Source organism: Lycium ferocissimum, chromosome 5 (genome assembly GCF_029784015.1).
Source record: "Lycium ferocissimum isolate CSIRO_LF1 chromosome 5, AGI_CSIRO_Lferr_CH_V1, whole genome shotgun sequence".
NCBI classification, from domain to species: domain Eukaryota; kingdom Viridiplantae; phylum Streptophyta; class Magnoliopsida; order Solanales; family Solanaceae; genus Lycium; species Lycium ferocissimum.
This window is the reverse complement of record NC_081346.1, coordinates 33336039-33349943: the sequence shown is the minus strand read 5'-3', so window position 1 is coordinate 33349943 and position 13905 is coordinate 33336039.

The window sequence follows — 13905 nt, the reverse complement described above, 5'->3', positions numbered from 1 at the left end:
AAAAGGGAGTCAAATACCAATTTGATCTTTAAGATACCAATTAGAATAAAATAGCACGAAAAATTGAAAGAAAAGCGAGATTTTCTAAATGTTTTATCCTTTAAAATAAATACGGGGAAAAAAATCACCCCCTTCCCCCGAGATTTCCCGGACACCCCTTTTGAAAGCCCAGGAACCGGGGCCCCGATACCAACTTATCACGACCCTTTTGACATAAGTGGGCCAAAATTACCTTTCCCTCGGGAAGGGGGCCCCCCAACCCAACCATAACAAAAAGACATGAATAATAAATCGAGCAAGCAAAAAAAGAATAAATACTTAAATCTCCAATAAATATAAAAAAATAGTGCACGGAAGAAAATGCCCGGGTCTAGTCTAAGTCATACAAGAGCATCTAATGAAAATATACAAGTCGGGAGTAATAATACTAAATCTGTCTATGTCTCGGAATAGGAATAGTAATACTTTAAATAAAAAAGTCCGAAAGGGCCCGGGAACGTCTGGTGCGATCCCGAAACCGCAAAAATTTTGAGGCCGAATTAGCCATGAGATAGGAAGTAGACCCAATTTTGATTTTACTTTCAAAAAGGGAAGCAAACCCAAGTTCGGGGGAAGGGCGAAAATCCCGAAAAAACTATAAAACCCAAAACTACCCCGGTTTTTACACTTCCTAACACATAATACAGGGCCGGGATGAGTTCAATTTCAACTTAGATCAAGTAAAATTTTTGAATTATCAAGAGATATCCCTTTTAGAAAGGATCCATCTTTTCCCAAGGAGGTTGGGTCACTAAAACAAGTTATTTACCCCGGGGAAAATTTAAAAACAGGGATTTGAGGGGGTGGGAAAAAGAGGGGATTTTTGGGTCACGTCCTAAATGGGGGAACGTGCGACCCCTATTTTTTTTTCCCACGGAAAGAAACCCCGCCCCCTTAATCCAACTCAAAACAATAAAAGAAAATACACCTATATATATATATATATATATATAAAAATCATAAAATAGATAAGTGCGAAAATAGTAAAAACACAATCGGGAAACCCGGTTAAAAGGCGATAAAAAGGGCCACTAAACCCAACAAGTCCGGAATAAGTACAAGTCTCAAAATAGAAAACCCCCTTTTAATAACAAGATAAGAGAAGTAATAATAAAAAGGGCTCCCGGTTTCCATCAATGTGCTCCTTCTAGACACTGGAAAAGGCCCCGGGGGAATCATGGGATGGATGGGAATTTCCTCATACTCGTACCCCAAAAGAATGAACAAGGTAAAATCCCAAAACATTAGATTTTATTATAGGTCAACAAAAATTAGTTAAAATATATAAAGGAAGACCCCCAAAAATTTAGACATGCTCACAAAATCAAGTATAATACAACACACCAAGAATAGCAACTCAAGTACGTAAAGATTAAGGAAATTAATCATAGCCTACGGTGAAGACCTTAAACACAGTTCATCAGTTCCCACAATTCCCTCGAATAGCCATAAACTCAAGTACAACCAACAAATTGATCACATGTAAAACGAGATAATGATACGAATGCATATGCAATGTAAGGATATGTAATCGCTAATGTAATTCTCCCGTACACACACGTCAGTGTATCCACGCTCGACAAATATGACCCATGGGGGACCCGCAAAAGCTCCGTATACCACTCTCGCGATCCCTACAAAGACCTCGCGAGCACCTGGACACTCTCTCGATCCGTACGTACCTTGTATCGTGCCTCTCATCTCTCTCATCATCATCGTACCAAGTTCCCCGCTCATATCGTTGTATTATGAAAGATGAGAATGAAAAGTTATGCATAATATCAATGACCAATGATAACATATCAAATTCAATCTTGCCACACATGGACACATATCTGAATATCAATAATAAGTCAAGTTCTTTCCTCTATCCAAGATGATACACAATAAGTAAGGGATAACAGTTTCACAATCACAATAATGCAACTAAGTATCAAGTCTAATATCACACATGTGGCAACAAGCCAATAGATCACAACAAGGCAACAAGCCCACAATCAAACAACAGTACCAACCTAGTAATCCATCCCAACTTCATACCCGAAGGCGTAACTGCTTTCTTCGACAATCACTAACTCTACATATGCTTCGCTAACCGAAGTCTAACCATAAGGTAAGCCATAACCTACCAGGCAGCCGAGCAGGAGCCACAAACAATCAAACCTTCGCCTTGCCTTTCCGAAGAGCCTCCAAGTACTCAAAGTCTATCCTTCATCGACTTCTAAGTTAGAAAAAGAAAAAACGATACACCCATATCGTTATTCTATTTTTCGAATCAAAAAATCAACTATGGAAAAGGGGGAAAATGGGCCCACAAGGGCAAAATGGGTATTTCAAAGGCAAAATTGGTAACTTAACATTCTAAGAAGTTCAACTCAACTATTCAATGGCTGTGAGACCGACTTAAGAACGGGTCAATTTCATCAATCAAGTCAAAAACCCATTGGTATAAACCCTAACTTTCAAACTTTCAATTCATCAATATTAATGGAAGATTCAAGCCTATTAGTCACTAATTCATCAAATTCCATGCTTAGATTAGTCAAATCCACCAACAAATATCATTTAGAAAGACTAAAACTCAAATAATGAGGTAAACATCAAAACCCATCTTTCTTTTTAAGGTCTATAGACTTTCTAGCATGGATTCAAGCTTAAGAAAGGTAAAAGAATGAAATCTTGGTTAGAGAACTTACCCACAAGAGAAATCAGCCAAGAACCTCCTCAAATCACCTTAAAGATGCTTAGAAATAATAAATACAGGGATAGGAAATAAAGGGTTTTAACTAGGCATTAAATAGTAATCTGGTCCACGTCATTCGCCGCAGCGGGTCATGAGACCGCCCACGGCAAGACCGCTACGGAAGGATCCCCGTTGTCGTAGCGCGCCGATACGAAACATACAAATTCTCCATACGCGACCTCGCCATGCGGGATAGCATAAAGGCATACGGTGTCGCTACGGACACGAGACCTTTCAAATACAAACTAGACATGCAATCATACATAGAAATACATGCGGACTCACTCGTGGTCTCGAAATTCTCAATGAAGTTCTATTTAATCGGGTCAACACCGAATAGCCAAAGACCAACTTTCCAACCATTCACTCAAAATGCTCCCGGGTGCCTCGGAAACCAAGTTGAACATTCCACCAAGTCCTAATAAACCATCCGAACCTTTCGAAATCGACATATTTCTAAAAAAGGTCCGTCCACCCAAAAGTCAACTTTTAGTCAAACGATTTTCACTTTAAGGCTCTATTTCACATAAGTCATCATAAATCTCACTCGATCACCTCGGGGACCGTAATACCCATCGTGGGTCAAAGTTGTACTAATAGGGCTTGGGGAAGGGTTAACGGGGTAAATGAGTCAAAAGCACTATAACGACGAAACAGATTGTTACATCAGGTACTAATTAAATAATTGTTCATCCTCGCGCAACAAGGAAAGAAATGCAGGAAAGTACCTGAGTCAACAAACAACTGGGTATATCTGGAATGCATATCAGTCTTGGTCTCCCATGTTTCTTCTTCTGCTTCTCACTCGAACTCCGGTTCTTTCTGGCCGTTCAGCCACTGGCTTTTGGAAGGGAGTTTTCCTCCGAGTTGTTTGATCTTTGCATTTGCCGCTTCGAGCTTCAATTAAAATTAAGAGAGTGGATGGACTTCCGACTTTGTCCTTGTGGCACAACTCACACTCCTTCTGGTGGCCGAGAGAACACGTGGTCCTTATTTCCTAACGAGGCTCTACCGCTACTCTCATACATTAAAGTGTGCAAGGACTTTCGTTAAGAGAAATCCATACGGGAGACCAGGTCCTCCTTACACAATTCGCGCCACCTAACTCATTCTCTCTATCATGATGGCAGGTAAGTTGATTGGTCCAAAAGATGTAAGAGCTTTCATTAGAACCAGGTCTGCCATCGTGGCGGTAGATCGTCCCTCCTTCCTTGGCAAAAGCACTTTGCTGACAAACTCGAAGACCAGTTGATGCTTAGGCTTAAGCTCATTCTTATAGAGACTAGCTTTTACTACTGACCTTGCAACTTTGACGATGAAATTTTTAAAATTTGGAGATCTCTTGTCTGCTACAGCTCTCAGTCCCGCTATCTTTACAACTAAGTATCGACTCAAGCACAACCTGTCGGGGCGTAGCATTATCATTTATACGATCAAATTCTCATAGAATTCAACCACTTCGCTTCATATACACATGATGGTGGTTGAGTAAAGAGATGGATCCACTCCTAGAACTCCTTCCATCAAGTCTTTCATGCCGTGCTTCTCTTTCGCATTGACATTAAAGACTCTTCCAATGAGAACTTTTTATTTATGTAGGCTCTCTTTATTCTTTCTTCCTTCTACTTCTTCGCTTCTCCTCTTGAGGAACTTGGTCTCTAACTTGTACTCATCATTCTTTTCTTAAGTAAAGATAGGGCACTTGGTTCCTCTCCTCTCTTCTCTTCTCAGCTTTGACGACCTATATTTTCACTCAAATCACCTTCCAACTTTGGGATGCAAATTTCCTAGTCGTTCTACGCTTGCTGGGTTTTGAAGGAACGAGTATAAGAAAGGCTAAAGTTGCTACATTTATGCCATGATTAGAGGAAGTTGAGTGCTTTGAGGGTGATGATTTGGACTCCATTTGCTTAGGCTTGACAAGTATAGGTGATGTTTGATAAGCACTTAGTGAAAAGACAGAAAATTGAAGAGTTTAGGCGAGTATTGTTTAAGAGATATGTACAAATGAAGTCCTGAAGTTCAAATATTTGGGAAAGTAAAGAGAGAGAAGGATGAGGAGAAATGTCCTTTAAAAAGGTAGAGGTGGCATTTTAGGATAGTTGCAAGAGGGAACAACTGATTTGTTCAAGAAAGAAGTGACGATTTGGTACGAACATTCTTTTAAATTTTCTTGGAAGAGGAAAGGACACATGACATATCTGGCAATTTTGCAGTTCAAATACATTTATGAGTACGGAAAAAATTACTGACCTGAGATATAGAGACTTGGTCTCTGATCATAACTTTTAAAGTATCAGGCCATCACTGTGAACTGTGTAGAATTGCTTATGCTTGAATTCTCCTGATCCTTCCATGCATGTATACCTGTAATGGTACATAAGTGAGTTAGACATAGCCAAAAAACACTTGTCAGCAGTGTACCTTTTCACTTATTGTAGCCATTTTGAGTGATGCCTTTTTGTAGCATTGTTCATAAGAGATCCTTCCTTTTATCATTCCACCACACACATCCTGCTATAAGGGCTTTGAGGGGAGACTTCTTATCCATAGTTACACCTTGGAGCTGTCACAGTTTATCAGTTTATGCTTACTGCTCCTTCTTTCTCCCACCCTATTAAGCGATGCTAATGATTGGATTTGGGAACCCAAACCATCTTAGGTCCTTTGTAGTTACAGAAGGGGTAAATCAAATTCCTTTTAGCCCATACTGGTAGCACATTCCTTCTCTTCTTCAAATGTCCTTTCTTTTGAGGACCTGCTCCTTTCACTCTGGTTCCCTTCTTGACAACACTCCTATTCTTTTGAACAACGTCAGCCTTTATCTTGTAGGGCTCTTAGTGATGACTTATTTTCCTGCAAGGAGGAAATAGCTGCTCTTTAGTTGTGGAACATGTTTGCTGTGGAGATCATAGGGCATCTTCTCCTTCTTAAAGCCAAGTCCTCTTCTGCCATTTCCATTTTTCTCATTTTGGGAGGAGATTGCATTAGAAGACTAGTTCTACTTGAGAGTTTTGTCAAGGTCGGACTTAGCCCTTTCTAGATCTTTTCTTAGCAGTTCATTTATTTCAGTTTCAGCAGTAAGACTTGACTTTACTTTCTTTAGTTCTGCTTCAAACTCTAAGGAAGTCTCACTTGCTGCTCCTCTTCTTTTGGAGGAGGTTTCCCTCTCTTTTCTCACTTGACATCCCAATATGATATTCCGTTGGTTAGTCTCAAACACCTGTTTCTTTATTTTTATTTTGTTATGACGCACAAGTCCTCCTTATCCAGTTTTATTTCATCAAGAGCAAGATTCAACTTCTTTTTCTCAGCAGCCAGAGCATGATAAGCATCAATTATCACACTTAACAGTGATATGCGTTTTTTCTTAGAGCAATCTCTCAGGTTTTTCTTTACATTGAAGAAATTCACATCTTTGTTCTCACAATCAACATCACTTGTGTCAGATTCAGCCGTGAGTGCAAGGTCTGACTTACGCTAAGTTGTTCCATCGTCAAATTCCATCATGGACAAGTCCCCTTTGTCATTTTCATCCTTAGACTCACTTGAGGAGTCTCCCAGTCACGACCCAAATTACGAGCCGTGCAGGCACCTACCGTATTATTACCTAGTAGGCAAACCCTTACTGACCAACCTAATATTCAAACACATTTTTATTACCAAAGAATATAATTAATGATCATAATTTAAAATAAAGATTCATAATGACCCTGTTATCAATACAAGAAAACTGAAATGTTCTCGGGATCTAGTCTAGACAGGTATAAGAGCTCCTATTACAAAAGAATAAAACCAAAATAAACGACACAACCTCTGCCTGGAATGAGATGAGCAAGGCTATAGGAAGATGTCCGGTAGTCCACTAAGAGAAACTTCAAGTAATAACCTGCAACAAATCTACACCCAAAAAGGATGTAGCAAGAGTAGTATCAGTACACCACACGTTCTCGTAAGCATCATAGGTCGACTAAGATTAGTTCACGCAACACAATATAAAATAAACAAGATAAATAGATAAGTCAACGTGCACCCTCAAGGCTCTCAATATAGACAACGACACCGGTACGAACTTACCTCTCTAACTTCTAGTTACTTCGGCTCCCTTATTCCCACAATAACACCGGCTACCTGACTAGTCAAAGTGTATTCCTACTTCGTATTTCTCTTACGGCCAAATAATTAGTCTTTATCATATCAATTCCACAAACGTCTATCCTTTGATTAATAGTCCTAGAGTTTCCTATTCGATTCACTCGCTAGGGTATAATGCATCCACGAAAACGTACTCAACACACTCTCACCAAACACTGTGACTCTCTAAATCCATTAGATTTAACCTAGAAATTCTAGAATTCAGTAAGTCATTCTTATGCCAACACCTTCATGTATGATCAGAATTCCTCAGACAGTTTAACACCATTATAGGAGATGCATAATGCAAATATAGTAGAATGACAGCATGTAAACATGAGGATATGAAGGTATGTAATGCAATGTAATGGCCCAATACACAAACTGTACATACATGCTAATTCCTGCTGGGCCCACGGTGTTCATGTACCCTCACTTCAGAATCTTACCTCGGATCACGAGCCTTTAACTTAGGCCACATCCTCATCCTTTGTCAAATATGCCTTTTCATATATACAGCTATTACATCACTATCAATGATCGACTTTCAAGTAATACCTCATATTTTACCCAACTTAGCCATAAAATTAGATACCGATATTTACTTAGACTTACCACTCCAGGTAGTGTTCAATAAACACAAGCAAATATATGCAACGATGCTAATGAATAAAATCAATATCATGGAATATGCCATTGATGAGCGCAACACTATTATGCCTCAGCTTCAACTCACCCAATGCAACCCTTTTTATTGACAAGAATGAACAACCGTACAAATATTGCAAATAACTCAACAATTTATTATGAAAACTACACATACCTCGGAATAATTACGCTAACCTATGGGGTAACCTTCCTTAATAAGGACAAGTGATCTCTCCCAACCCATACATACAGACATCAACAAACCTTAGAACTTAGTATCAATTTATACACTCGTTATTATCCTAATTACTATATATATACAACTTCCATTAGATTATGAGTATATCCATCCGAACTCCGTGTCCCGAAGACCTAATCATGCTTTCTCCTGTCTATTCTATACGTATATACGACTCACTAATCAAAGTCTAACTCAAGTAAACCGTAACCTAACTTGATGATGAGAAGCTATTTGAACTTTCATGAATTATCCACTCTCCTAGCTTTTATCCGAAATCCGTGAGAGATGATAGTTGATGGAGAAGATGTGAAGAATGTTGGAGGAGCCTCTCTTTCTTGGTGTCAAGGGTTTTTCTTAAGGTAAAAGCTAATAGCAGCCTTGGAGGGTCTTTTATTAAAAAGGAGGGTGAAATATAAAACTAAGTATGGGAAAACGCATTCACTGTTCCATGATGTCAGCTGCAATAGACAACAGGCTCGCTACGGTGATACCACTGTGGCAGACAATAGGTTCCCTACAGGGAGACCGCTGTGGCGGTGCCCTATCCGCTGCGTCGGATTGAAGCTTGCCAGGCCCCACGACTTTTAACTATTTTTGAAATTGATTTTTCTAACTATTATTCATTTTAGACACCCCATAGGGCTTACCATTTAAGATCTTAGGCCTAGATTTGATACAGGTTTGTGAAGTATTAAATAACGATCGGGCGGGTCGTTACATCAGATACCAATTAAACCACCGTTCATCCCCAAACGGTATGGGATAGGGTAACGGTCACACTCCTAACCCCTACACTCTAGGAGGCAGAATTTTGAGTCATCGTCGCGAAAAGGGGATAATTACAAAGTGATTTGGATAATGCGCGGTCCACTACAACGGTTAGTAGCCCGCTATAGCGGTACCGCTACAGCAGTAATTCCTCCGCTGCAGCGGGACATAGGACAATTTAATATATGGGGTGATTAAGCTCACCTCTCATTCTTCCCCCATCACTCCCATAACCGAAAACCTTCCCACTCCCCATAAAAGTTTTCTCCCTATTAATCCCCTTAAACCCTTTATCTCCCCCCCTCACTTCCTATCTAAACACCCTACCCCGTCCATTACTCATTACACCACCAACATACTAAAGAAAAGGAAGAAATTCACTGTAGCCCAAGGATCATTTTTTTGAGCAAAAGTTTGTAGATCTCCAACTATTTCAAGGTATGTACTCCCTTTCACCGTCCTACAACTTGATTATAGCCTCTTATTTTGAAAATTTCATGCCTAAGTTGCTAGATTAGAGCAAAATATTGGGTCCTTTGAAACAAGGGTTTTGGACTCATTGGGGTATGGAGTTCTTAGGTCATGGTGGGTTATTTCGTCGTTCACACTGTCCTAACATCACTTACTACTAAAGATCTGCTTAAAATGGGGTAAATTATGTTGGGGTGGAAGTGTTTGGTAGGAGTGCATTTTTGATGATTTTGCTCAAAGTCTTGGTGCTCATTGTGGTTGAAATGTGGTACTACAAGTTGTAAAAGTCATGCATGCTATCATAGTACTTGATCCTTGCCAAAAATCGTGGAAACTATGGTGAAATTTTTGGGGTTCTAAATTTTAGGTCTTAGGGTTTTCTCACTGGAGAAGATGCGGCAGACCCTCCTTCGCTACAGTGGTCGCGCTACGGTAGTCGGGGATGTGCGGGCGCGGACAGGAAAATATTAGAAGATGTCCGCTGTAGCAGACACCTGCTCGCTACGGCGAGCTTGCTACAGCAGCGACTGCGTCACAATGGCAGAGCTTCGTCCGCTGGGGTGATCCTTTTGCCGCTATGGTGGCTTCACCGCAGCGGACATCCTACCGCCACAGCAAAGCTGCTAGAGACAGAACCTTATACATAAATATAGTCCAGGTTTTAACTTAATTATCGTATGTATTATCACTATCTAATCTTGGTGCCACATTATTCTAACGCAGTTCTCCCTTTACAGGCTCACTATCTCACTCCGTTATGGCAAATCAACAACAACAACCACCCGCTGCCCCTACCTATGCTAGGTTCGCTTTGAATGCATGCAAGAGACGCTACATGGAGTAGCAGACCAAGGGTCTACTTTATGAGAGGGCCTTTGTCATGGATCGAGTGGAAGAGCTGGCCTCAGAATTCTATCAACGCTTACATCGATTTGGTTGGGGCCCTTTGGTCGAGGGGCCCGGAGATGTTAACTGTAACTGGGTTAGGGAGTTTTATACCATGCTTCCTACTGTTGAGTAGGCTATCCTGGAACCTGAGATCACCATTAGAGGGGTAAAGATAAAGGTTGGTGCGGAGGCGATTAACGTTGTTCGTGGTTTGCCTAATCCTTCACAAACTGAGCAAAGGGCTAAGGACCACGAGGGAAACGAACCTTGGTTGGTGAGAATTTTGGTAAAGGAGTCCAAAAGGAGGAAGAATACTTGGGGTATTACCCGGTCTGCCATCAAGAGCCGTCACTTTACCCTAGAGGCTTGAAGGTGGCTGGACCTTATTGCCCGAAGGGTTCGCCCTTCGAGTAACACCACTGATATCACCTACTCCCGGGGCCTTGTGGTTGCTTGCATTCTAGATGATATGCCAGTGAATGTGGGAATGCAGGTGATTGAAGAGTGGCGGAGTTTCATGGCCAAGGCTGGCCCGAGCTTGATGTTTCCCTCCCTGATTACCCACTTATGCCAAAGGGCGGGTGTGATTGTGGAGCCTGGCGACCGATATGTTGAGTGTGATGTTCCTTTTGACCCTTTGAAGGTGAAGGGGTCACAGGGCCGGGGTAAGAGGAGAAGGACAGACTCGTATGGTGACGAGGTCAACGAGAGCCAAGAAGAAGGTGGCGTCGGTAGTGGTCCTTCATAAGCCCCAGGTACTTTAGAGCGTATGGAGGAAGACCTGGTTGCGTTGAAGGATGCTATGATGGGGATTGCACGGCCTTCCATGGAGGTCGGGCAGTCTAGTGCTGGTGCTGGTGTTGGTTATTTCTCCCCGGACGAGATAAAGGGTTGCATGGACATTCAGACCAGAATGGGGGATGTTGTGGATGCCTTGAAGGGTGCTTTTGGATCTCTAGCCCAGGCCCATGTGGATCTTCAGGAGGACTTGGACCGGCAGAAGAAGAAGACCCGAGCTAAAGATAAGCTATTTGTAAGGATGTGGAAAGGCATTAAGAGCCTTATGAAGACCCTAGCCCCGAAAGAGAAACTCCCAAAGGTGACCACTCGAGATGCCCCGTATTTCTCCTTTTTGAGTGCGTCCGGGCTTGGTAGTGATGACTCCAGCGACTCAGATGCCGGAGTTGGCGAGGCGACTAGTAATGACTCTAGCGAGTCAGATGCCGGAGTGGCTTAGAGATTCCCTACCCCCCATTTTGATGTCGATGGTTCCCATTTCCCTTGTAGGGCTTGTTTTTAAGACAATTTACTTGCTTGGGTTTGTTTTGAATGTGTTGGATAATTTCTTTTCTTTTTTGGTGCGGGTGTCCCGGTTTAAGGACACTCGTAAGACAATTTCCCTAGATGGGCAGGATGTTTCTATGTAGTTTTGCTTTGAAAAATGGCTTTCCTTGAATTTTGCTAATAGATGAACAGGTTGAACATGATAGAGGCTCACTGGTTCGTGGCGCACACTACGGCGTATGGCCTCTTCGCTGCAGCGAGAACGCTATGGCGAGGATGGTCTCGCTATAGCAGGACTGCGGAAAGGTTTGGGTCCGCTATAACGAACAGTGATCCGCTATGGCGAGCCCACTGCAGCGGTTCCCATACCGCTGCAGTGAAGCTATCAAGTCAGTGGGCGAATTTTTGATAACCACGAACTCCAGGCACGCAGGGACTCGTTCGTTACTTAGCGCGTACAAACACGGATTTCACCTATTTTCGCCCAATGAGTACGGACGTATTCTCGACTTACTAACCCTCCTAATATACGTACACAATTTATACCACTTAATATTGGAAACAGGACTTCCATATATTCACACACTTAGCACACATTATACCCACTGAAAGTCTTTATTGGGACGTTATAATTAGATACCAATTGGGATCGACAGAAACCAATTAGCACGTCAAGATACCAATTGAAATCGCCTAGATATCAATTGGATTCAACAAGGAGATTGAGTATTGGAGTAGCACGATAGAATGAATGACGAAAAATTTCTAGATGTCCTATAGCCTCTTGTGGATGGGTGCGGACGTCATCGTACCATTCCACAAGACTCTATTAGACAGTTGCTCTTGTACTTGTGAGACCGGTAACCTAGACTCTGATACCAACTATCACGACCCAAATTACGAGCCGTACCAGCACCTACCGTATTATTACCTAGTAGGCGAACCCTTACTAATCAACCCAATATTCAAACACATTTTTATTGCCAGTAATATAATTAATGATCACAATTTAAAATAAAGATTCATAATGACCCTGTTATCAATACAAGAAAACTAAAAAGTTCCCGAGATCTAGTCTAGACAGGTACAAGAGCTCCTATTACACAAGAATAAAATCAAAATAGATGACACAACCTCTGCCTAGAATGAGATGAGCAAGGCTGTAGGAAGATGTCTGGTAATCCACTAAGAGAAACTTCAAGTAATAAGCTGCAACAAATCTACACCCAAAAAGAATGTAGCAAAAATAGTATCAGTACACTACGTGTACTGGTAAGCATCATAGGTTGACTAAGATTAGTTCACGCAACACAATATAAAATAAATAAGATAAACAGATAAGTCAATGTACACCCTCAAGGCTCTCAATATGGACAACTACATCGGTGTGAACTTACCTCTCTAACTCCTAGTTATTCCGGTTCCCTTATTCCCACAATAAAACCAGCTACCCGAATAGTCAAAGTGTAGTCCTACTACGTATTTCTCTTAGGGCCAAATAATTATTCTTTATATCATCAATTCCATTAACGTCTACCCTTTGATTATTAGTCCTAGAGTTTCCTATTCGGTTCACTCAATAGGGTATAATGCATCCACGGAAACGTACTCAACACACTCTCACCAAACACTGTGACTCTCTAAATCCATTTTAACCTAGAAATTCTTGAATTCAGTTATTCATTCTTACGCCAACACCTTGATGCATGATCAGAACTCCTCAGACAGTTCAACACCATTATAGGAGATGCATAATGCAAATATAGTAGAATGACAGCATGTAAACATGAGGATATGAAGGTATGTAATGCAATGTAATGGCCCAATACACAAACTATACATACATGTTAATTAGTGTCTTTGCCCAATAGTCATGACCTGCAGGGCCCATGGTGTCCCTGTACCCTCACTTCGGAATCTTACCTCAGATCGCGAGCCTTTAACTTAGGTCACATCCTCATCCTCTGTCAAATGTGCCTTTTCATATATACAGCTATTACATCACTATCAATGATTGATTTTCAAGTAGTACCTCATATTCAACCCAACTTAGCCATAAAATCGGGTAGTACAACTAATATTTACTCAGACTTACCACTTCAGGCAGTGTTCTATAAATACAAGAAAATATATGCAACGATGCTAATGAATAAAATCAATATCATGGAATATGCCCTTGACAAGCGCAACACTATTATGCCTCAGCTTCAACTCACCCAATGCAACCCTTTTTATTGACAAGAATGAACAATTGTACAAATATTGCAAATAACTCAACAATTTATTATGGAAACTACACATAGCTCGGAATAATTACGCTAACCTACAGGGTAACCTTCCTTAATAACGGCAAGTGATCTCTCCCAACCCGTAACACACAGACATCGACAAACCTTAGAACTTAGTATCCATTTATACGCTCGTTGTTATCCTAATTACTATATGTATACAACTTCCATTAGATTATGAGTATATCCATCAGAACTCCGTGTCCGAAGACCTAATTATGCTTTCTCCCATCTATTCTATACGTATATACAACTCACTAATCAAAGTCTAACTTAAGTAAACCGTAACCTACCTCGATAATGAGCAGCTATTCGAACTTTCATGAATTATCCACCCTCCTAGCTTTTATTCGAAATCCGTGAGAGATGATAGTTGATGGAGAAGATGTGAAGAATGTTGG